A 24,530-nucleotide genomic window follows, 5' to 3' on the forward strand; every position below is an offset into this window, starting at 1 on the left:
CAATAAACTGTTATAACCAGCAGCTATGGAATACCTTTCTTCAAAAAAGCAGAGTCAAGCATAAACTTTTCTGTAAGGTAGAATATAGGAGGTAGTGCAGGATAAATTCCTTTGCGTAATATGATAAAGGAATTTATGCTCCATGGCACCTGGGGAAGAGCCAACTCATTTTAGACTGGTCCTTTTAATGTTGTTTGATTTTGTACACTTAGAAAATGGGCTTGCATTCTTTTTCTCTTTTTGAAAAAGCTATTATGTTGTTTTAAAATATACATATTTTAGGTTTTAGGTAATATATTATTCAAATTCTAATTTAAGACAAAGTATTACTTAATATATTTGATTTATGACGTATTACATGCACCATGCATGGAAAGCAAGTAAAAACAAATTATAAGTTTTATTTTACTATGTTGGCAACAGGGTAGCCTGCCTTACAAAACAATATAGATCATCTTTTACCGCTGCTCTCCAGAAATAATTTGGAGTTTACAAAATCCAAATTGCACCTGCCAGAACTGCCAGTAATATCTTCAGTTTTCACTGACTTGACTTTCCTTTCACTCCCTCCATATATTTAGACAAATGGAACAGATATTTCAGCCACACAGTTTACACAATAAAAAACAAAGGTTGAAAGAAAGGAAAGGAATGTATTAAATTAACTTTGGGCATGTGAGCATATAGATGCTAGCATCCACAGCATATCAATACACAGGTGAAATATACCTAAAATAAGGTGATGTGTGTGTGTCAGACTGAATATGCGGGTGTGGTGTACGCAGATGTGTACGTGCCAAACTGCTGGTTTTCTCACGTAAGTACAGCAGTTTCAATACCTACCAGTAAATGTTAATGCATTATGAGAAAAAGAATTTGTCTCCTTAAATATTACAATATACAATAAGCATATATTTGTTATAAATATAAAAATAATGTGCTTGAAATGCTAATTAATTAGATTGGAGAGTACATACTTTGTGAGGAATAGATAAAAAACGAGAACAATTAGACCTCAGTTAGCCTGGGCAACTGTAAAAATATAAAGTCACAGAAGCTCTGAGCTGGAAGGATTTGATCAGGGCCTCTACAATCTAAATCTTATTAAAGGCATGAATTGCCTTTGCAGCATCCCAGTAAAGTGGTCATTCTGCACTTGTTAGACTTTTCTTGTTACACTTTTGGTGTAGGGATACTCAGTGCTTACCAACACAGCCATCTTCAGGTCCTTTTTTTTTTTTTTTTTTTTCTTAATTGAAGCAGGGTTTCCCTCTGTTGCCCAGGCTTGAGTGCAGTGGTGCGATGATGGCTCACTGCAGCCTCGACCTCCTGGGCTCAAGCAATCCTCCCACTTCAGCCTTCCTAGTAGCCAGGACTACAAGTACGAGCCACCACACTGGTTAATTTTTGTATTTTTTATAGCGACAGGGTTTCACCATGTTGCCCAGACTCAAACTCCCGCGCTCAAATGATCCCCCCACTTCAGCCTTCTGAGTAGCTGGGATTACAGGTGTGAGCCACCACACCTGGCCCTCAAGTTCTTATTAAGGGAAAATATATTTACCTGTAATCATGTAATCTATGTATCCATTTGGTTCTCATTCTTCCCCTCCATCCTACACAGAATAAACTAATCCCTCCTACAATCCTTCAGGTATGTGAAGACAATCATCATGTCGTAACTGTCCTATAACTGAGCCATCACTAACAAAGACTTGTCTCCTGAGCCTATCAGAGCCAGGAAGTTTAGCATCCTTGCCATTCAGCAACTGAAAGATCCTCATCCCTAGAGTAGATTGGTGATGGTACTTCTCAGATCACAAGCCTGTGATGTGGTTCTGTTGTGTTGATGTGTTACTGCTGAAGACACTAGAGCCGGAGAGGAAATCCTAAGCCTAGAGCCCAGGCAAGAGCCACAGATCTGAATTCAGTTGGTGGCAGCAAAGGCAGGGACCATGATGTTTTACCTGCACCAAAAAACAAAACCAAGAACTTTTAATCTGTGTCACTGACATTCATCTGAGTCTGTGATTTTCTAGTTAGGGCCTCGAGCTCCATTTTACTGCCAGCTCTGCTACTGGCCAGATGCATACCCTTGGTCAATCCTCCTCACTGCTCCCTGGGTCCCTCTCTGATATACAAAGGCACATGCTACTTTTCTGCCTAGAAAACTGGCCCCCCTCCCCTGGTCTCAGCTAAGATGTCATTTCTCCCCTCACCCCAAGACTGGCCTCTGTCTTCCGATGCACCCTATGCTCACCTCTGTTCACTTACTTCATTGTATTTTAATCAGCTATTTACTTGTCTGTGTCTATCGTACTGGAAGTTCTTTAACGCTGAGGACTCAGTCTTAGTCCCCAGCACTTAACTCAATGCTTTGCATATACCAGAACTCAGAAAAAGATGTGTGGCAAAAAGGAAGAAGGAAAGTGAAGAGGAAGAGAGATGATAAAATTAGGAAGTTGGACTAAATTATCTAAGTACCTCTTACAGCTAAAACTCTATAATTCTTTGTTCTTAGGTGCTATATTTAATGGCAACCTGAGATTTTTGGAAATTTAGATTTCTCTAGTAAGAGAATGGGTTTCAAGTGAGTATACCAAAATAGGAAAACTATAAATATATATTCATACATAGAGGAAAATGTTAAGACTGAGACTTAGAATTCATTTAATGAGCCCAAATTGTATTTTATATATGAGGAAACTGAGGCACACTAAGACTAAGTTAACTAACCAAACTCTTCCACCTGGTTAGTGGGAAAATCACATTTCAAACCCTGATCTTTCTGGTTCCTGAACCAGGATAGCTGGACTGTAATCTTCCCTGTTTTTGAAAGAGCTGCTAAAAACTTGGTTACAAACTTTAAGTGCCACCTTACTCCATTTATGTGATGGTTATAGCAATATACAACTTTCTAGCTATAAATTAAACCTTGAGAAACACCTATCTCCACTCCTAGACAAACTAATGAACATTAGTCTTAGTTTTCTCCCAGAAATGTCAGAGGGTGTTACAATGCTACACGAGATGATGCCTGCAAGTTGCTTGCTAGATAGAGTTGCAGTCATGTGAATTGCTTTCAGCCAGGTTGAGTATCCAGGCTCAATGTTCTGGTGTTAAGCCATAGGGGAGTGTTGCCATGAGACCAGCTTCTTGGCAAGTAGCCCTGAGGTGCAGCTGTAAGGTGACCCAGTGCAGGCCTGAGGCCAGAGCCCTGTGCTCAGTGCCAGAAAACTTGAGCCAAACATTGGAACTAATTCCCAGGGCACTGAAATTGGTCTCAATTAAAATTTTAGATGAAAAGAGTTTTTGTTTGTCCTGAAGAACCACTTCAATTTATAAACTCATAGAAAAATTAAGTATTTTACCGTTATACTTGGAATACTTTTCAGAAGCCAAACCCTTTAAAAAAAAAAGAAAAGAAAGAAGAAGACATTAGATTATTTAAGAAGTTATAAAATTTTTTCTTTATCTTCTGCATTTTAATAGCTACAAACCATGTACCTATTTTATTTATTTATTTATTTATTTATTTATTTATTTTGAGACGGAATCTCGCTCCGTCGCCCAGGCTGGAGTGTGGTGGCACAATCTCCGCTCACTGCAACTTCCGCCCCCTGGGTTCAAGTGATTCTCTTGCCTCAGCCTCCCGAGTAGCTGGTACTACCGGCACCCACCACAACGCCCGGCTAATTTTTTGTGTTTTTAGTAGAGACGGGGTTTCACCGTGTCAGCCAGGATGGTCCCGATCTCCTGACCTTGTGATTCCCCCACCTCAGCCCCTGAAAGTGCTGGGATTACAGGTGTGAGCCACCACGCCCAGCTGAAAATATTTCTTGAAAGCAGCACTTTTCATAAGATTCACTGGCTGAAGAATCCTTATTTTTCTGTCTTTGAGCATGCTATGTAAGATGTAAATCTTCTTCAAATGTAAAGGTATTGGAATGGAAATGGTGGAAGTAGTGGTCAAGGTGATGGTGATAACTGCACCAGACTTCAAACCCATACAGATTTGAGTTTGGAACCCAGCTTCACTGCCTACTAGCAGCTGACCTTAGATAGTATACTTAAGCATGGAGACTGTTGTGTATGGAACTGGTTCTCAGACTAGTTGCAGTGGAATCACCTGGATGCTTCTACAACGTATCCTTCCCTGGACTCTACTTCAGACTAATTAATTCAGAATCTCTGCGAGTGGGACCCAAGCATGAATATTTTGTGAACATTCTCATAAAGATTCTAATGTTGAGGACCAGTGACATAGTAATTAAAACTTTGGCTCTGGAGTCTAATTGGGCTCAGACTCCAGGTTGAACCTGTCTGAGCTTCAATATTTTCATCTGTAAAATGGGATAATAAGAGTTTAGGGGCCAGGCACGGTGGCTCACGCCTGTAATCCCAGCTCTTTGGGAGGCTGAGGCTGGGGGATCACGAGGTCAAAAGATTGAGACCATCCTGGCTAACATGGTGAAACCCCATCTCTACTAAAAAAATACTAAAAATTTAGCTGGGCGTGGTAGCGGGCGCCTGTAATCCCAGCTTCTTAGGAAACTGAGGCAGAGAATGGCCTGAACCCAGGAGGCGGAGGTTGCAGTGAGCTGAGATCACGCCGCTACACTCCAGCCTGGGCAACAAAGTGAGACTCCATCTCAAAAACTAAATAAAATAAAAAAGAGTTTAGTGTAGGGTTGTTAGAAGATTAAGTCATGTAAAGTACAGTACAGTACCTATGGCATTGTCTAAGTGTTCAATTATAGCACCTATTATCCATAATTCCTTCAATTCATATTGCATATGAATACTTGTTCTCACTTCAGCTTTGACTTAAAATTCATCCCCCAATCAGTTGTGAGCCCTATCAAATCCATTATCATAATCTTTTGTGCCTTTGACATTTTTTCTATATCTGCTACTAACAACCTCATTAAACTGATTGCTATTTATTTCTGTTGCTATCCTTTCCCAACCTTCAGTCTTTTTTTGAGAGAGAGGGTCTCACTCTAGTCCAGGCTGGAGTGCAGTGGCACGATCTCAGCTCACTGCAGCCTCGACCTCCCAGGCTCAAGCCTCTCAAGTAGCTGGGATCACAGGCGCATGCCACCGTGCCCGGCCAGTTTTTGTATTTTTTGTAGAGACAGTTTTGCCATTTTGCCCAGGCTGGCCTTGAACTCCTGAGCTTAAGCGATTCACCTGCCTCAGGCTCCCAAAGTGCTAGGATTACAGGTGTGAGTCACTGTACCTGGCCCACCTGCAGTCTTTACAGGCCCCTGTGTTGCCTTCACAACTTTTACTAGATGGCTTTTTTCTTAATCCACATACTCTGGACAAAGACAAGAGAGATAGTGTGGTATAATGAAGAACTAAGGAACCAAGAAAACCAGGGTCCTGGTCCCAGTTTTGTGACCATGGACAAGTCCTGTATCCCTCCTAGGCGTTCGTCTCCCTGTTTATAATTTTAGGAAGTTGAACTGGCTGATTTCTTCCTGCCCTAACATTGTCTGGTGGTTGGATGCAGGGGCTATTGCACATATTGCCTAGTGTGTCAGAGGAACACCCAGAAAGGAGGCCAGAGTGCCAGAGCTGAGGGAGACAGGGAAAGTGGTCCGAGATCAGGACAGAGAAAACAGGGCTGCTTGTGTGAGGCCTTAAAGGACCTGATAAGGACTAAGGCATTTACTCAGAGGAAGAAGAGAAATCACCAGAGAGGTTGGGGCAGAGAAATTGTAAGATATTCTATCACCCATTTTTATTGAGTGCTCACTCTGTTAGATTCTATTTTCAGCACTTTATTTGTAATCCTCACAATAATCGTATGAGATAGGAACCACTATATTCCCCATTTTACACTGAGGAAACAGGGGTCCAAAGAGGTTAAGTAACTTGCCTGAGAGCACATGGCTAGGAAGGACTTAGGCAGAATTTAGACCCAGGCAAACATCTCATTCATTGTCCTGACCCCCCAAAATGCTTAAGAGATCGAGACTGAGGTGTTTTTATTTTTTTCTTTCTGTATTTCCAGAGGACACTTAGAATAAAATTAATTCATACTCATTCATAAATACAAAACTTCTTTACTTAAACTGATAACGATTTCCAGTATTTGGCTTTATGATTTCAAGTTTTTTAAAAAGCCCTCACATTAAGAAGCCTGTTGATGTGTCTCTCTTTAATTATGCAGACAGCTATTTATTTTTTGCTCCTAACGCAGAGGTTGATTGAGAAATTTTTTATTTTATTGCTTACGACTTTACCCTGGTGCTATCTAAATCACTACTATATGATTTGGCATTTATAATTTATCATTTCCCTCTGCTATTTGACGAAATGCCCTTTAAAGCATTCCAAAGCAAGGTGAACACAAGTCAAGTTTGCAAAGTTTTAGAAAAAATAATTGCAAAAAGTCATTAAAGAATAATGAAAGTTGATTGATACAGCATACAGTATCAGGGCTGCATAGGCTGGGCGCGGTGGCTCACGCCTGTAATCCCAGCACTTTGGGAGGCCGAGGCGGGCGGATCACAAGGTCAGGAGATCGAGACCACGGTGAAACCCCGTCTCTACTAAAAATACAAAAAATTAGCCGGGCGCAGTGGCGGGCGCCTGTAGTCCCAGCTACTCAGGAGGCTGAGGCAGGAGAATGGCGTGAACCCGGGAGGCGGAGCTTGCAGTGAGCTGAGATCGCGCCACTGCACTCCAGCCTGGGCGACAGAGCGAGACTCCGTCTCAAAAAAAAACAAACAAACAAAAAAAATCAGGGCTGCCCAATTTAACAAATATAATTATTTTAAGTCATTTTCAGAGGGCATCTAAATTTCAGCACCTAATTTCACCATCTTTCTAGGAATACCAGCAAAACTCTCTTCTTTATATAAAGGCTGTAAAAGCAAAATTATTAACTCATTTCTTTGGATTTCCCTAATGCTAAGGTTGAAACAATAGACATTTTAAATGATAGGAGACCAGATTTCTCTTACTATTCTGTGATTTTAACATTCTATTGCTGTAGCCAAGAGTCTTTGACTTCTGGACCAGCTGCCTTTCACGTGCTGATTTTTCAGAGGGAATCCCTCAAGAGTTCTTAACCTTTGACTAGTGTCTACCTTGACTTCAGCCCCTGCAGGAAGTGAAGGTAGCAATGTTTGGGAATAAAAACACTGAGGGAAAAACATCTCCTAGTAGAATCATCGACTCAGTCCAATTTTAGATTTCAAGCAGACCACTTAGCTGTACTTTCAGCTAGTTGCAAACATATGCTTTTTAGGTGCTCATCATTGAAAGACTAAAACCAGGACTTAAACTAAAATAATCAAATTTTCTATCATAATATTTTTCAGTAAAATAGGTGATATGTGAGAACATGTGTGTGCACGTGCAAACCATGTGCTTGTGCACCCACATTCAAGTATTCACAGCATTCAAAATAAGATGATCCGGTCTGGCGCAGTGGCTCACGCCTGTAATCCCAACACTTTGGGAGGCCGAGGTGGGCAGATCACGAGGTCAAGAGATCAAGACCATCCTGGCCAACATGGTGAAACTCCATCTCTACTAAAAATACAAAAATTAGCTGGGTGTGATGGCGCATGCCTGTAGTCCCAGCTACTCGGGAGGCTGAGGCAGAAGAATCACTTGAACCTGGGAGGCAGAGGTTGCAGTGAGCTGAGATCCCGCCATTGCACTCCAGTCTGGCAACAGAGTGAGACTCTGTCTCAAGAAAAAAATAATAATAATAAGATGATCCAAAAGTGTTCCTATTTTTCATAAACTCTTTTATTTTTTCTTTCCACCCATCACAACCACAAGGACTAATAACCCCAGGCTGAAAACCTCAGAAGCTATGTTATTGAGGTATGTAACAGGAATACGAGACATTTTTGGTAATAAGTTTTAGGTGGCAGCTATTTTGATATTGAAAAACCTGGATCAAATCTAACAAAGGTTTTTTGAGAGGAAATGGTTAAAAGGGCACATCTCGTGGCCAGGAAAACCACAGCAAAGTGTGCCAATTAGGAATAAATTAGAGAATGCTATACTTTCCTAGAAGGGTCAGAAAGTCAAATACTTGGCCTTGAGCTGCCTCTCACCTCTACCCCTGCTGATCCTGAGAACAAGTCACTCCTGTCTGTGTGAGCTCAACAGTTGCTGCCAGGCCTTGCCATTCCTCTGCAGAAAAGATCCAGGGATTTTTCACCAGAGGCTGCTGGCCAGCCTTAGAGTCAGAATGAGGCAGCTGAAGTGCCACTGAACTTTCTGTAGTGCTCGAAAGCCAGCTTTCTGTCTGCAAAGGAGAATTCTCTAAACTCACTAAAGCCAAATCTAACATACTTTAAAGTCTCCAAAGGAAGTCTCATAAACTTTCTTGTTGCTGTTAGAAGATTAAGCTCTAATTTCCCAGATTATATTTTCTATTTTCCTGAAATTTAGCAACATTTAATCCATGACACTCATTGGTATACAAGAAAAATAATTCTGCTGTCTTCATGATCAATTTAAGGTGTACAGCTGTGATGTCTTGGTACTTTATGTTGTGATTAATTGCCTGATACTAACATCTGATGAATATTTTTTAAAATGTTCCTTAGGTGACCTGTGTGGCTGAACTGTGTGGTTAGGTGGGAAACTGGGGCTATGAAGTGAGTTGCCCCAAAGAGCTGAATTCAGTCAAGATGTCATGCACAACTGACCTCTTTAATAGAGTATTTTACTCTTTTTACAGCATCTAAAACCTACCTTTCCCTCAGGGTCTAGCTCAGTTTCTCCTCCTGCCCAAAACCTTTCCTGACAATTTAAGTTCTTACTGACATCTTTCCTCTGGGACCACCTAAAGCCCTATGATCTGTGAAGCTGTTATGGCATTTGGGTATGTCATCATATGCCATCATTTATTCCCTAACTTTTCATGGCAAAGGCCATGTGCTCTGCCTTTTCAGCTCCCCCTGCAGTGCCTAGCATAGTGCCTAGTACAGATGGATGCTCCATGGTAGAAGTGGATCGAATTGGCTTATACCCTTTTTCATCATTACCTGAATTTGCATATCTAGGACTAGGGTTTGCATTATTTCTTTTTATTTTTCCATTCATTACCTGTTCCTTAGTGACCCAGGAGCATCCACAGTGAGTTGCAAGTTGGACCACTCCTAGAATAGTTGGTCAACTTGTATTTTTTGGCTTGAACATCACTGTTCTGTACCACCCATGGAAAATAGGGGACACATTATATGCTTCACAATTGCAGTCATTAGAGAATCACCAATTAATATAAAGGCAAAAAAAAGTATATATATATGCTAATGGAACAGGGAAAGAAGAAATATAGAATGGGGTGAGAGGAAAAGAGATGAGAAAGAATAAAAAAAACAGCAATCCTGTTCTCTGATGTAATGTTTCCTTTTTCTAGGGACAAAACATAAAGACTCCTTGCAAGTGCATTTAATGGATGATGACTTGCACATCTTCATAATGTTTGCTCTTTAGGAAATGTATGCAGAAATAACTGCCTTTCCAGTTTGAATTAGGAACAAATTGGAAAGGCAGTTACTTTGGGGGTATGGGAGTAAGGGTGGTTTGGGTGAAGGGAAGTAAATGCGGTCTAGTAACACTGGTGCATTGTATACAGCAATAAGAAATGACAACTCCAAATGAGGCCAGCTTCTCTCTTAATGTGATCAGCTTGCTATGCCCTCAATGATTCCATGAGATTTTGCATTTTATAGGTTGAGCTTCCCACTGGCAGCAAGTGAAGCAGTTCATTATGCACATCTGTCACGTGATCCACTTCATCAACCAAATGGAACTGGGAGAATAAGTCACCCTAACAAGATCCTTCAGTACACTCTTAAAAACTACTTACAGATGTACTCTTCCTCTGTAGGGATACAATGGGTTTCCTTGTACTGTGCCACATGATACAGGAAATGCATTATCCCCATCCAAATTCTGGCATACCAGGAGGAAGCACGTGAAAAGAAAGCAGCTCACAAAAGCACACACTGCTTTTGCAAAAGTCCTTAGAGGGACTCATACACCGATTTATGATAGCGGCAGATAAAATCCCAGGCCTGTGAAGCTTGGTTCATTTCAAATGCTAATGTCCACACAGGGAAAGGAAACCACATCAGCATTCAGCATTGACACAAACATTGTTAATGCTTTTTATTTATGGATTGTCACTGAGTCCCCTCAGCAGTATGCCAGATTTCCATTTGTGTTGTAACTTTAGCTACTTTATGTGCTTTCATGACTAGCTGCGTTATGTACCCATAGGCGATTCATGCTTTCAAACTGTGTCTGGTGAGATAAACGGACACACTTCTGATCTTGAAGTAGGGCCCATTTTGTTGATGTTCAGATCAGGTGGAATAAACGTTTTCTAGCTAAGCCCAGAATTAGATTCACTTGCCATTGTTAAATCTTCCTATTTCATTCGGTTAACCAACAAATATGATTGGATGCCTACCATGTGCCAGGCACTGTTCCAGGCACTGGAGACATGGCCGTGAACATAGAGTCCTACCATCATAGAGATTACAGTCTAGAGGTGGGTAAGGGGAGATGGTCAACAAGTAGGTAATATGTCAGAGAGTGTGTCAGTCAGGATAGGCTAGGTTATTTTGTGGCAATAAACAACTCAATATCTCAGTGGCTTCAAACAACCAAGTGTATTTCTCACTTACACTGCATGTTCATTGCCAGTCAGCTGGGGGCTCTGCTCTGGGAGCACCTTCCCTCTGGGACCCAACTCACCTAGAGAACCCCCATCTAGTGTATGGCTTGTCTTTGTGGGAGATGGAGAAGACAGAGTGATAAATTATACACCACCTCTTAAAGCTTATGCCTGAAAGTGACACATGGCACTTCTATAACATTTCACTGGCCAAAGCAAGTCACACAACTACACCCAACTTCAAAAGGTGAGGTAGTGCAATCATATCATGCGCTCAAGAAAATCAGACAGACTTCGTGGACAGAACTGTCCCCAGTGATGAGTTCTATGAAGAAAAAAAGCAAGGTAAAGGAGACTGTGTCTGGGTAGGAGGTTTCTATTGGACGTAGATGATCAGGAAAGTTCTCTCTGATAAGGTGATATTTGAAGAGAGATTCTAAGAGAGAGAGAGAGCCATTTGGATGGAGGTGGGGGCAACTTCCTGCAAAGGAAACTGCAAGAGCAAAGTGTACCTGGCATATTTGAGGAACAGCAAGGAAGTCAAAGTGCCTAGAGTGCAGTGAGCAGAAGTGAGCAAGGGGAAGGCTATAGAAAATGAGCTCAGAGTGTTGTGGAACACAAGACAGCTTTTTTGTAAGGGCTGTGGCCATTGTAGGTTTTTGTATAAAGACATGATATGAGTTAGTTTTTAAAAGGATCCTGTGGTTGCTGAGTGGGAAGCATGCTAAAGGGCGAAGGAGTGAAACAAGGGGTAGTAAGAGGCTTTTCAATAACCCAAGTCAGGTAAGAGGAAAGTAGTGGTCAGATTCTGGATATAGTTTGAAGGTAGAGCAACAGAATTTGCCAATGGTTTATTTTTTCTAGTAATCCTTGAATGTATGTAAGGACTACCTCGTGTGGTCTTGGGGAATCTTCAAATTTGGCAGTATCGCTATAGCATGTAAACTCCCCTGTAAATAAGTAGAGTTGAATAGCCAAGTGCAGATGTGGATTCTGGGCAGTTGACTTGATTCATCCACCAGCTAAGAACTTCTACCCCCATATTGGCCTCATATCTAGTCTCTCTTAGGGTTTATGATTCAAGTTAATTTATAAAACCAGAGAAATTAGCCTCATAATTATAAGCAAAGTAGGAGCTTATGCCTGGGTCATCCCAACTTCACTCCACCCTTCTATTTCTCTGTGAAACTCAGATATCAGTATCAGGAAACCCAGCTCCTCCAGCGTGAGATCTGTCCTCAGTAATGTATCATATAGTAATGTGTCACCCCCAGTTCTCCTGGAAAGAGGTTGAATAGAAATCTTAATACATACAATAAAACAACACTGTGGTGTTTGTCTGAATAGCATGTCCCTCTTTCTGCTTACCCTGCCTTCCTGTAACATGGCTTTCCCCATCACCATTAGCCAGTAAATAGTAACTAGAACTCCCTACCACACTTTTTTTTTTTTTTTTTTTTTTTTCAAGACGGAGTCTCGCTCTGTCGCCCAGGCTGGAGTGCAGTGGCCGGATCTCAGCTCACTGCAAGCTCCGCCTCCCGGGTTCACGCCATTCTCCTGCCTCAGCCTCCCCAGTAGCTGGGACTACAGGCGCCCGCCACCTCGCCCGGCTAGTTTTTTGTATTTTTAGTAGAGACGGGGTTTCACCGTGTTAGCCAGGATGGTCTTGATCTCCTGACCTCGTGATCCGCCCGTCTCGGCCTCCCAAAGTGCTGGGATTACAGGCTTGAGCCACCGCGCCCGGCCTCCCTACCACACTTAGACCTTCTCTTACATCTTCTCTAGCATAGCAGATCATAGGTTAAATGTAAAGTTTGCCAAGTATCATACAGGAATGCATAAAGGTCAATGCTGTTTTTAAAAACTGTGTTTTGAGGCTATTTGTACTCAAAAGCATTCATCTACTCAATAAATATTCTTGAGTTCCTACGATGTGCCAGATACTCTTCTTGGCAACGGAGTCACAGCTATGAATAGAATATATATGTAATACATATTGCCGAAGACTGGAGAAGCATGGAAAAGTATAAAGAAAAGATAAAATTTCTACTAACTCACCACTGACACATAGCAGCTAGTAACATTTTAGTGCCTAGACTTTTCTAAGGATAATATCCTTCCTCCCTGCTCTTCTGATTAAAATTTACAACTTTGGACTTACACATTTTTTGCTTTAAAATTTTTTTCTTCTTATAAAAAAAAAGCAGATGCTCACTAACTATTTATTGAATGAATGAATGAATTATAGGAACTTGATTACATAGAAGGAAAAAATTTTAAATGGAAATAACCACTAGTATCACTATTAAGAGATACCATTGCTGTTAGTACTTTGGGTTGCTCAGTATGGTTTTGAATAATTGGAATATTTTTACACCTTTGTTCCACAACAAATGATTTCCTTTAAAAATAACAACTTTCTCTTTTCCCAAATTACAAAAGCAACGTACCATATGGATATTTTGGAAAATACTGAAAACTACAAAAGGGGAATCTAAAAGTCATTTGTAGTCCCACTGCCCAGAAACTACTGCTATTAACATTTTGGGCATTTTTTTCCAGTCTTTATTCTTAGCAGTACAACAGGCTAGTTAAGAATCTGGCCAAGCTGCTTACCCTCTCTGTGCCTCAAATTCCTTATCTGTAACATGAAACTAATAATGCCTGCCTGGTAAGATTGTGGTGAAGTTTAAATGAGATAAAATATACAAATTGCTTTGTCCAGTATCTGACCCATACTAAGTACTCAGTATGAGAACTCTCACTATTTTGCAAGATATTTCTGCGTAAGTTGATCATACTTTATACATACATTTTTATCCTCAAAAAAAAACAACACATTCCATCATTAATATTTTCGCAAAACATTTTTAATATCTGCATAACGTTTATTCATGTGACTATACTACAGTTCTCTTAATGATACTCCCTTCTTATTAAACTTAAAAAATGTCCATTTTGAGACAATCTCAATTTTTCAGAAAAGTTGCAAGTGAAGTACAAAGACCTTCTTTTCCCCTGAACCATTTGAAAGGAAGGTGTTAATTTGATTTCCCCATCATCCCCAAATATCTTAGTATTTCTTCAACAGAGACATTCCCCTACATAACTCCAGTACAAAGAGCAAAATTGGAAAATTAACATTGATACATTGTGGTCTAATCTTCATACCATAGTCAAGTTTCTCCATTGCTCAATAATGTATAATTTATAGCAAAGGATTCCAGCTCAGAACCACACATTGCAGTTATTTGTCATCTTTCCTTTAGTCTGAAATAGTTCCTCAGTCTTTCCTTTACTTTCATATCCTTAACACTTCAAGAATACGGATCAGTCGTTTTGTAGACTATCCCTCCATTTGCTTTTGTCTGATGTGTTCTCATGATTAAGTTATATGTCCTTATCAAGACTACCACAAAATCGACACTATGGGTTCTTACTGTATCGTTAGATGGAACATCTGCTTTGGCTGTAACAGCCTATGCTGTGCCATTTTCCTATACAGACACCCACCTCGCCCCACCTAGGCGCTAACATTCCACATCAAGCCACCCCTCTTCAACCCACACTCGGTTATTGCTTTGCAAGAACCACTGTCCTCACCCCATGTGGACACTGAAACCCCATACCGGCCTGCACTCCCACCTTCCACCCACCTGGCCCCAGTACTCTGTACTGAGCCATCCTCTCAGTCCTCTTTTGTTCTGGCACTCTGAGCCATGCTGACCCTCTTCAGGGACACCCCTTTCATCCTTCTTGGGCACAGTGGCTCCTGCCTGTAATCTCAGCACTTTGGGAGACTGAGGCAGGAGGGTTGCTTGAGGCTCAGAGTTCAAGACCAGCCTGGATAACAGAGCAAGGTCCTGTTTCTACAAAAAAAAATACAAAAAAATTATGGCCGGGTGTGGTGGCTCATGCCTGTAATCCCAACACTTTGGGTTAATAAGACAGGAGGATCGCTTACATGCAGGAGTTAGAGACCAGCCTCAGCAACATAGTGAGACCCAGTGATATGGTTTGTATTTGTGTCCCCACCCAAATCTCATATTGAATTGTAATCCCCAATGTTGGAGGAGGGGCCTGATGGGAAGTGATTGGATCATGGGGGCAGATTTCTCCCTTGCTGTTCTCATGATAGTGAGTTCTCATGAGATCTGGTTGTTTAAAAGTGTACGGCACGTCACCCTTCACTCTTTTACTCCTTCTCCAGCCAGGTAAGACATGCTTGATTCCTCTTTGCCTTCTGCCATGATTGTAAGTTTTCCAAGGCCTCCCCAGCCATGCTTCCTGTGCAGCCTGTGGAACTGTGAGTCAATTACACCTCTTTTCTTTACAAATTACCTAGTCTCAGGTAGTTCTTTATAGCAGTGCAAGAACAGACTAATACACTCAGTCTCTACAAGTAATAAAAAATTAGCAGGGTGTGGTGGCGCACGTCTGTTTTCCCAGCTACTCGGAAGGCTCCAATGGGAGGATCCCTGGAGCCCAGGAAGTTGAGGCTGCAGTGGGCCATGATCATGCCACTGTACTCAGCCTGGGCAACAGAGTAAGATCTTGTCTCAAAAAAAAAAAAAAAAAAAAAAAGGAAAAAAAGCCAGGCATGGTGGCACACACCTATAGTCCCAGCTACCCTGGAGGCTGAGGCAGGACGATTGCTGGAGCCCAGGAGTTTGCAGCTCCATCCTGGGTGACAGAGTGAGACCCTGTCTCAAAAACAAACAAACAAAAAGTACTATCTACTATCTATGTATGTAATACCAGCTTTTCCTTACACTGGAGGAGACTGTGGCTGTAAGCAACATTATTGTGTTTTCATTTCAACAACGTTTTAAAAACTTATATAAAAATGTATAAACTTATCTGGCTCACCTGAGATGTTCATTTGAAAACTGCATACTTTTTGAATTGGTGCTTTGTGTTTAAAATTGAATTGGTACCATGCGATCACTTATGTGGGAATATTCAACTTTTAATGTGTCCGGTAGTCATTATGTTGGCATGTCCTGTCATCAAAATAACAATAACTATCTTGCTTTTTGTTTAAAGAGAATCACTGGGTTACCTTACCAGTTTTAAAGTTAAAACTGTTCTTTTTCAGTGATAAGATGCAACTGAGTTTAGTCTCTTCATTTATTTAATAAATTGATTTTGACTTTCCATTATAAAAATAAACATGCTAATCTGTCATAGACTAATGAGAAAAGAACAGGGCTGATTTAGTACACAAATCATGCATTCATGTAAAGTGAAGGCCAAGTGAGTCATGGTACCCAGCACCAATCAAGTTTTACAGTAGTTCAAACAGAGAAACATAGTGAGAAAATTGAAATATTACAGGGCTCATGGTAGCACAGGCTGAACTCAAAAGAAGCCAGGCAAAGCAGTCACTTTATTCAGATTATAAGCAGGATATTGGGTTTGATTCTGTGTTTATGTGACACACCAACTTACAAATATCCTCCATGAAGAACTTTTGTTAAAAGTTCTTTTAAAATTATTGATCAGGCCAGGCGCAGTGGCTCATGCCTGTAATGCCAGCACTCTGGGAGGCTGAGGCAGGCAGATCATCTGAGGTCAGGAGTTCGAGAACAGCCTGGCCAACATGGTGAAACCCTGTCTCTACTAAAAACCCTGTCTCTACTAAAATTAGCTGGGCATGGTAGCGGGTGCCTGTAATCCCAGCTACTTGGGAGGCTGCGGGAGGAAAACTGCTTAAAGCCTGGAGGCGGAGGTTGCAGTGAGCCTAGACCCCACTATTGCACTCCAACATGGGCAAAAAGAGCAAAACTCCATCTCGAAAAAAAAAATTAATTAAAATAAAATAAAACAAAATTATTTATCAATATTATATTTTGGAGAATGTCATTTTTAAATTAAGTGGGCCAATTAAAACAATGAACTGATGGTTTCCAATGAATAACCTTGTAGGAGGGAAAAAATTATAATGATAATGATTATGAGTCAAATGACTCTCATGCTTGATAAATATGTCAAATATATGTCAACAATTGAAATAAAATCTATAAAAGCATCATATTATATTTTTATAATTATATGTATAAATCATAATTAAACCCAATATTTGTTATTTAGTTTCAGCAAATGTTACCACTTTCACACTGAATTAACGTTTTTTTATTTGAATTTAACTGATGATTTGTTTTCACTTAATCTATAAATTTGATTTGTTCTTGTGGTTTTTTAAATTGTGGTAAAAAGACATATAACAAAATTTACCATTAAGATGGTAAATTATTGAGATAATTTAAGTATATAGTTCAGTAGTGTTAAGTATATTCATATAGTTGTTCAACAGATCTCTAGAACGGTTTCCTTTGGTGTTTGTAGAGTTTTTAGTTAGCTACAAGCATAGAACAGTTATACCTAATTACTACATATTTGTACATATTTAAGGAACCATATAATGAAAATTATTTAAGTCAACATGGGGAGGGGTTTCAAGAGAACTTTCTTCCTTTAAAGAAAAAGAGATGTGAGACACACTAGTCAATATAGTGGCCCTCTTTCAGTCTCAGTGCTCAACCAACCTTCTTGGCTTTTCCTTCTTGGCTAGCTCACAGAGTGGGCTGTGTTGGAGATGACAGTGATACCTCATTTCTTGGAAAAGCAGAACCAGAGGAGAGGATAGCAGTGTTCCACCTGAATTCAAATCTTCCTTTTTTTTTTTTTTTTTTTTTTTTTTTGAGACGGAGTCTCGCTCTGTCGCCCAGGCTGGAGTGCAGTGGCCGGATCTCAGCTCACTGCAAGCTCCGCCTCCCGGTTTACGCCATTCTCCCGCCTCAGCCTCCCGAGTAGCTGGGACTACAGGCGCCCACCACCTCGCCCGGCTAGTTTTTTGTAATTTTTAGTAGAGACGGGGTTTCACCGTGTTAGCCAGGATGGTCTCGATCTCCTGACCTCGTGATCCGCCCGTCTCGGCCTCCCAAAGTGCTGGGATTACAGGCTTGAGCCACCGCGCCCGGCCTCAAATCTTCCTTTTTAAAAATCAGTAGAATATGAACACCATACTGTCAAGTTACTTTTTAAAATACTTTCAAATCCATTATCCTATTTGTGAAGCCCCATTGTGAATCTCTTAAGTAAGTTTCCTTTAAAGTCAAACATCATTGGCAGATTTTGATGTTATACCTTTAATTATTCTAGCCAGTGCTGCTAGGAGCTTTGCTCCTTAGCAGGATGTTAGAGGCAAGACATCTCCAGGTGCTCTGAATGTTCTGTGAGTCAGCTGTGGCCTCTCCCAGGCCTTATTGAGAAAATAAACCATGCTGATGAGCTCCCCTGAAACCTGGATGGAGGTTTTAAGCTTAAATCTGATATTGTTGACCTCTCCTAGGCTTTCTTTTTAAAATGAAAGTTTTTTTGTTGTTGTTAGGATTTGCTATTTAACTTTTTGGAAATAAGGTAATAGTCAAAGTCCCCATAATCATTAACTGTGGGATAGAAAACAAGAAGGAAAGAGCACGAAAGAAAGGAACGTTTACCGAGTATTTACTAGATGCCAGACACTATTCTAGATGCTTTCTATTCTTCATCTTAACTTATTCTAACTATCTCCATGGGAGTCAGTTCTGTCGTCCCCATTTCATTGGCTGAAATTCTGAGAAGTAATTTGCGTAAGGTCACCCAACTTGTAATAAGTAAACTGAGGTTCAAGCCCACCTTTGTCTGGTTCCGTAGCTACACTGCGTGAGTGAGAAACGTGAAAACACCTCACAGACTAGCAGTGTTTTCTGCCACAGATTTTGTCTGGGGAACTTGGACAATGCCAATATTCATTCATAGAGTTTCTTTGCCCATTCCAGCAAATTATCATTTTCTGATTTCTTACTCAGTTATTTGTATATTTAGCTGATGGACTCAACTTCACACATTTCCCACACCCTACTTAGCAGAGTACAGAAATCCATTTGCTGTCTCCCAGCTGGTTCTAACACTGACCACATCTGCCTTTCCAGATGTGCGGTCTGCAATGTAAAACACACGTTCTTACCACTCCGCTTGCTGCAGTGTTGTCTGGCCGTTCTTGAGAAATGGTTCTAGGCTGCTCTTTAGAAAGATGTGATGTGTGCCCTGTGGGCTGCGTTATCATCTGTTGATTTAATATGCACATTCTGTGGTGCTTTTACATACTTTTCCAAATTTTTACATTCTGTCTCTTAATCTCTGATTGCATTTACATGGTGATTTATGGAGATTTTGAATATTATAATCTAAAGGGTATGTGTGGGAAGGAGGAAGTGAGCAGGTTTGTTTATTAGGAAAATTCAGCAGTCCCTGCTTCTTTAAAGATCTGACCTTGAAGCTGCATCAATGTGAGCTCAGTGAGGGGCAGAGAAAAGGGACCAGCTGACCCACTTCCTTATCATTTACTATATGCTGCCTTGGGTTGTTAACGGCCTTTTCACATGTGGATGTTATAGCACCCCAGCTAGATTTTAAGCAGTTAGAGAGCAAGAGCGTGTGTCACTCATCTTCGTGCCAAGCATATTTCCTTGCACACAGTAGGCATTTAATGAGTCGTTGGAGTCTGGTTGCTATGTGTTAGTTGCTGTGGGTGCTGCTGAACTCTCAGCAGCTTTTGAATGACAGTTTTATGAGGCGTGATGGAACCAGACCTCCCATGCTCACACTGTGGTGTCAGGGACTTCTGCCTCATGTGTCTTTTGAAATAATACAATACGCTGGTACCCGAAGTATATGGCACCAGTTTAGAGTCTTGAATTTTAAAAACCTGAATATGGAAAGAACCTGCCTACCCACTTTGGAATGCCCCTGTTAAGCTCACCTTACAGCATCAGAAGTGAAGTCGGCAGCCACGTATTAGATCCAATATGAAATGCCCTAAATACTCCCCTTACTTGGTGCCTGGAGGACCTCAGTCTTAAGCTTCTCCTTTGAACTGAGGGCCTGACAAGGCCTGTGTTGGGCAGGCTGAGCCAAGCCCTGGCTTGGATTAGGGGTATCATCTAGGAATGGAATGAGCAAATGGCTTCACCTTAAGGAAACCTTGTAAATGAGATGAACAATGACCTTCTTAAACAAAATAGAGAAAACATGATGTAACCTTTTCCAGATGATTAAAGACATTGTTTTTAAAACCAGTCACTTGCTGTGAAAGCTGTGATGTTATCAGTGACTTCTGAGGGGTGTTTATTGCTATAGTACATGATCTGAACCAGTGAAGCTGGACATTTTAATGTGGCTGTTTTGATTAGACCTGGGTGAAAATTAGATAGATGTAAGGTTGCTTTTACAAACATTACTTAGTGATTTTTTTTAAAAGCTGAATATTTACTAGTGCTTTTCAGGGTGCTTCAAAATATTAATATTTTCATGACAAAACCACTTTGTCAAAATGTCAGCTGTCATTTCCATCAAGATGCTGGTCCTCTAACCCTTCTTCCCTATTGTCCTGCTAAACTGGCAACTTCTAACCTACCAAGCGTTAGAAAAACAGAAAAGTGCACTTGTTAGAACCACATATATAAAGTAAGAGCAAGTGTGATCTGGGTGAGGGTCTGATGGTTGTGTTAGGAATAAGAGTGGGGAGGCTTAGTGCCTAAGCCTTGGGATACTATTTTGGCTTGGAAGATTATCCCATGAAACCCTTTTCACCACTGACACCGTAGGTGGAATTATTCTTCAGGCAGACATTTTTTTGCTTCTTAGGGTTAAAGGTAAGGTGACATGTGAAGGGGCAGCCGAGGCCTCATCAGGAGGCTAGGGCTCCATGGAAGGGATAAGGGGTGGCGCCGGGCATCTGGTTGGAGGGAAGTAGGAATACAGGCAGAAGCAGAGGAGGGCTCTTAGTGCTGCCGAGCACAGGCCGCTGCTTGACGTGTGGCCCTCAGCTGGCTGGCCCTGGCTGGAGAATTTCTCCGCAGGTCATTGGTTTTACCACAGCCTTGTTTGGAAACCATCTGTGTTCTAGGAGCCCATGGGGAACGGGCATCTTATTTTGAAAATCAATTTGAAGCTAAAGTGGACTTTTTAATTACAAAGGAGAGCAATGAAAATATAGCTATTGAACTTTACTGTTGTTATTTTGGCCTTGTAAAAATTAAAAGTAAACTTTTTTAACTCGAGAGGATTTTATAAAATCTCCCCATTTTGTGTACATTTCAGACATGAGACTCTACCACCCCAGAACCCATTGGAGAGGAATTTAAAGCTCAGGAAAGTAGCAGCTCTCTTCAAGTTTCTGAGTAACCGAACCTTGTAGATAACAACAGATTGGAAGATAGAATCAGTTAATCCCTGAACTCAAGGAACCCTTGGCCCATAGCCCAGACAATACAGGATGCTGAAAATTGGTCTGGTCCCAGCCTCACGTAAACCTGTTTCTCCTCTCCTGAGAAGAATGCAGCTTTTGACCACTGCCCAGTGTGAGAGCCGACCTCACTGTTACGCCTCAATGAAGGCAAGAACAAGTGACTTGCAGTGGAGGGCATCGCCTGGAAGGTGGTAAAGGCCAGGCAGGTACCTGCGGCCCAGCTGCTACTCGGTGATGAGGCTGGCAGCCAAGTCTAGCACCAGCCTTTTCAAAAGCAGCCCTTTTGATAACACTGATTACATTTCCCTCACCGGAGCCTTGGGCTAATTGAGCAACAGCCAACTTCTCTGGGTAACAAAGAGGAGGGGAAAGTAATCCAAACACAGGTTTTATTATAAAAACCAGGGAGTGAGAGAAGTATGTTTATTCTGTAAGATAACACACCTGCTCGGTGCCCGGGAGGCTCATTTCCATCAGTTGCCATGGCAAACTCGTTATACTTCAAGGCCATGTGGCTTTGTTTCCTTTTGGGATCTGGTCCTTGTCCTACCTTTTCTAACAACTGCAACACAATGACATGGAAGCCTGCGACAGCATAATTGATTTCTCCTTCCCTCTATCAACGGTTCACATTTGTTCGGCACAGGACTGAGTCTGCCTTCTCCTTTGAACTCCTTGCTAAGCATGAAGGCATGCTTCAGAGAGCCATCCTCATTAACATTCCAGGTCCCTCTTCCCTGTCAGCAATAAACAAGCCCTGCATCAATGGCCTCCTGCCTTCCACTTTTACAAATGAGTGGCTCAGTTCCATGTTTTGCTGCTGATCCAGGTGCCCAGGCGCATACAATGCGAGGCTAAGAAGCACGCGGGAGGGACTAAAAATAGAACAGCAGTTTTGGATACATACCAGAGCAGCTACTTCATCTCAACTTGCTTTGCACACTAAGCCTAATGGGATCCATCAGGCATGAGTTCTCTCGTGCTAGCTCCCTCCCTCTCCCCTTTCTCCCCAGCTGCCGATTTCCATCAGCGCCTTCCTGGTGAAGGGAGCAAAGGGAGGTCAGGCAAGGGACAAGAAATGTGTGCCCTTATGGTTTTCGTTTACAAGCCCTAGGAGATCTGGGGGCTGCAGTTACTCCTTCCATAAGAGAGTTTCTAGAAAGAAAGCAGGCAGGCTCAGAACATGGTCACCTCTGCCCAGGTACACTTTGGTCCAAGACTTTCTTTGTTTAGCAAAGCCTCAAATATCACTTCCTAATCACCCAATACCTATAACCTGGACCCATGCTCGTATGTTCCTTGAAAAGTTAAGTAGAAAACTAAAGTAAACTGAGTGTCCCTCTTACAGATCCCACCTGCTTGCTTGAGGCTAAGAATTTGGGAGCAAATACACAGTGAGTTGGCAACACATGACTGCCAGGGTCTGCAAAAACCACCCACCTGCCACCAAGTACCCTATTCGAAAGTGATCCTGTCCTAAAGCATTTTCCAATAGAAAATGGAAGAAGTCATATGCAGTTAGGAACATGCTATCCTGCCCGGGCACAAGACCTCCCAGCATGCCAGCTGTGTTGACTGAGCAAGGCTCCTTTGTGTGCTTAAGTGCCTCGTGCAGCCTCCCCGCAAAGGCGAGCCAGCATGACCATACATTTCTCATGTCTATATCCGAAAGGTAATGCAGATGTTCCAAACAGCTAAGTATTATTCCAAGAAGTGCCATTTTTGTGGAATCAGAATTGTGATAGGAGGGGCTGGACATAGTGGCTCATACCTATAATCCCAGCACTTTGGGAGGCTGAGGCAGGCAGATCACTTGAGGTCAGGAGTTAGGATTTCGAGACTAGCCTGACCAATATGGTGAAATGCAGTCTATACTAAAAGTACAAAACTTAGCTGGGCTTATGGTGGGTGCCTGTAGTCCCAGCTACTAGGGAGGCTGAGGCAGGAGAATCGTTTGAACCTGGGAGGCAGAGGCTGCAGTAAGTTGAGATCGCGGCACTATTGTACTGCAGCCTGGGTGACAGAATGAGACTGTCTTAAAAAAAAAAAAAAAAAAAAAAGAATGGTGATGACAGGAAGATGAATATCACAGTATTTAGAAACCTTTTTCATTGTTGATGTTTTGTTTTGGAGATTGGCCAGATACAAGTAAAAGAAACTGATCTGGGCCAGTTGAGGTGGCTCACATCTGTAATCCTAGCACTTTGGGAGACCAAGGTGGGAGGATTGTTTGAGCTAGGGGGTCAAGACAAGCCTGGGCTATACAATGAGACCCCGACTCTACAAAATAATTTTTTTTTTTTCTTGAGACGAAGTCTTGCTCTGTTGCCCAGGCTGGAGTGCAGTAGCATGATCTCTGCTCACTGCAACCTCCACCTCCCTGGTTCAAGCAATTCCCCTGCCTCAACCTCCCAAGTAGCTGGGATTACAGGCATGTGCCACCATGCCCAGCTAATTTTTTTCATATTTTCAGTAGAGACAGGGTTTCACTGGTCTCAAACTCCTGACCTCAGGCAACCTGCCCACCTTGACCTCCCAAAGTGCTGGGATTACAAGTGTGAGCCACCATGCCCAGTCAAAAATGTTTAAAAATAAACTGGGTGTGGTGGCAGGCACTTTGGTCCTAGCTACTCAAGAGGCTGAGGCGGGGGGATCACTTGAGCCCGGGAGGCTGAAGCTTCAGTAAGCCGTGATCATGCCACTGCACTCCAGCCTGCGTGGCAGAGCAAGACCATGGCTCTAAATAAATAAGTTGATCTGACCAAAAGCAGACTTTGCCTGTAAGCATCAGGCAAGTGTCAAGACCTTTTATATTGTGCCTCCGTGTCATATAATACCAGTATAAGATAAATATGCCAAGCCACTTCAAGAAAAGTCATACTTCATATAATCACAGCAATAATTAATTCCCCAAAGAATTTCCAACGGAACAAGTTGCAACATGATCATTTAATCCTCTAGTCACTAGAGAAAGGAGGTACTTCTTCCCTCGGAGAGGGAAGTATCTCCTCAGGAGGCAGGTCATTTGTTGAACACATCTACTGTGATAAACCAGAAAGCTTTCTAGATTCATCAAATAAATGTCTGCAGTCTGGAAATCAGAACATCCGGGTTCTAGTCCTAGGATGAACTTAGACAAGCCACGGCTGCTCTGGGCCCTGCTTTCCTTGTGTATAAAAACAAAGCTGCAGGGGTATATGATTTCTAGGGTCTCTTTCTAGACTGAAAGTTCTATAACAGAAATAAATGATCTGATAATTTAATCGATTTTTGTGCTTTCTTCCTGTTTTTCCCCCTTTGGTGGTGGTTGTTTATTTGGTTAGTAGGCTAAAGTAGAACTATTTATCTTGAAAAATAGTGCGTAATTCTCTGGGATGAGAGGCATTTCTTCTCTGTGGTATTTTCCCACAGTGTAACCTTCCTTCTCTTTTCATTTGCCACTAGGAGGTGGGTCTCACTGATTCTTCCTGGTTCATTAAGAAGAAACAGAAAGATCCTGTGTTTTCAGAGACTCTTTCTGGATCATTTCCCATGATCATAGGACTTTGCAATCCACTTGGCAAAGGTGGT

The 24,530-nt window shown here is 41.7% G+C and overlaps 1 long non-coding RNA gene across 5 annotated transcripts in view; it reads left to right on the plus strand.

Moving 5' to 3' along the window:
- LOC117096938 overlaps positions 1-24,530 on the plus strand; it is a 130,012-nt gene that overhangs the window by 56,960 nt on the left and 48,522 nt on the right. Inside the window, exon 2 of one of the 5 annotated variants that reach the window (XR_004442727.1) lies at positions 7,807-7,955. The exons of the other annotated variants lie outside the window; for them this stretch is intronic. This is a non-coding gene — a long non-coding RNA (uncharacterized LOC117096938). Of the gene's footprint in view, positions 1-7,806; positions 7,956-24,530 lie in introns of those variants that run through there. 5 annotated transcript variants of the gene reach the window in all.

This window comes from Trachypithecus francoisi, unplaced genomic scaffold (genome assembly GCF_009764315.1).
Source record: "Trachypithecus francoisi isolate TF-2019V2 unplaced genomic scaffold, Tfra_2.0 Lachesis_group15, whole genome shotgun sequence".
Taxonomy (NCBI): Eukaryota; Metazoa; Chordata; class Mammalia; order Primates; family Cercopithecidae; genus Trachypithecus; species Trachypithecus francoisi.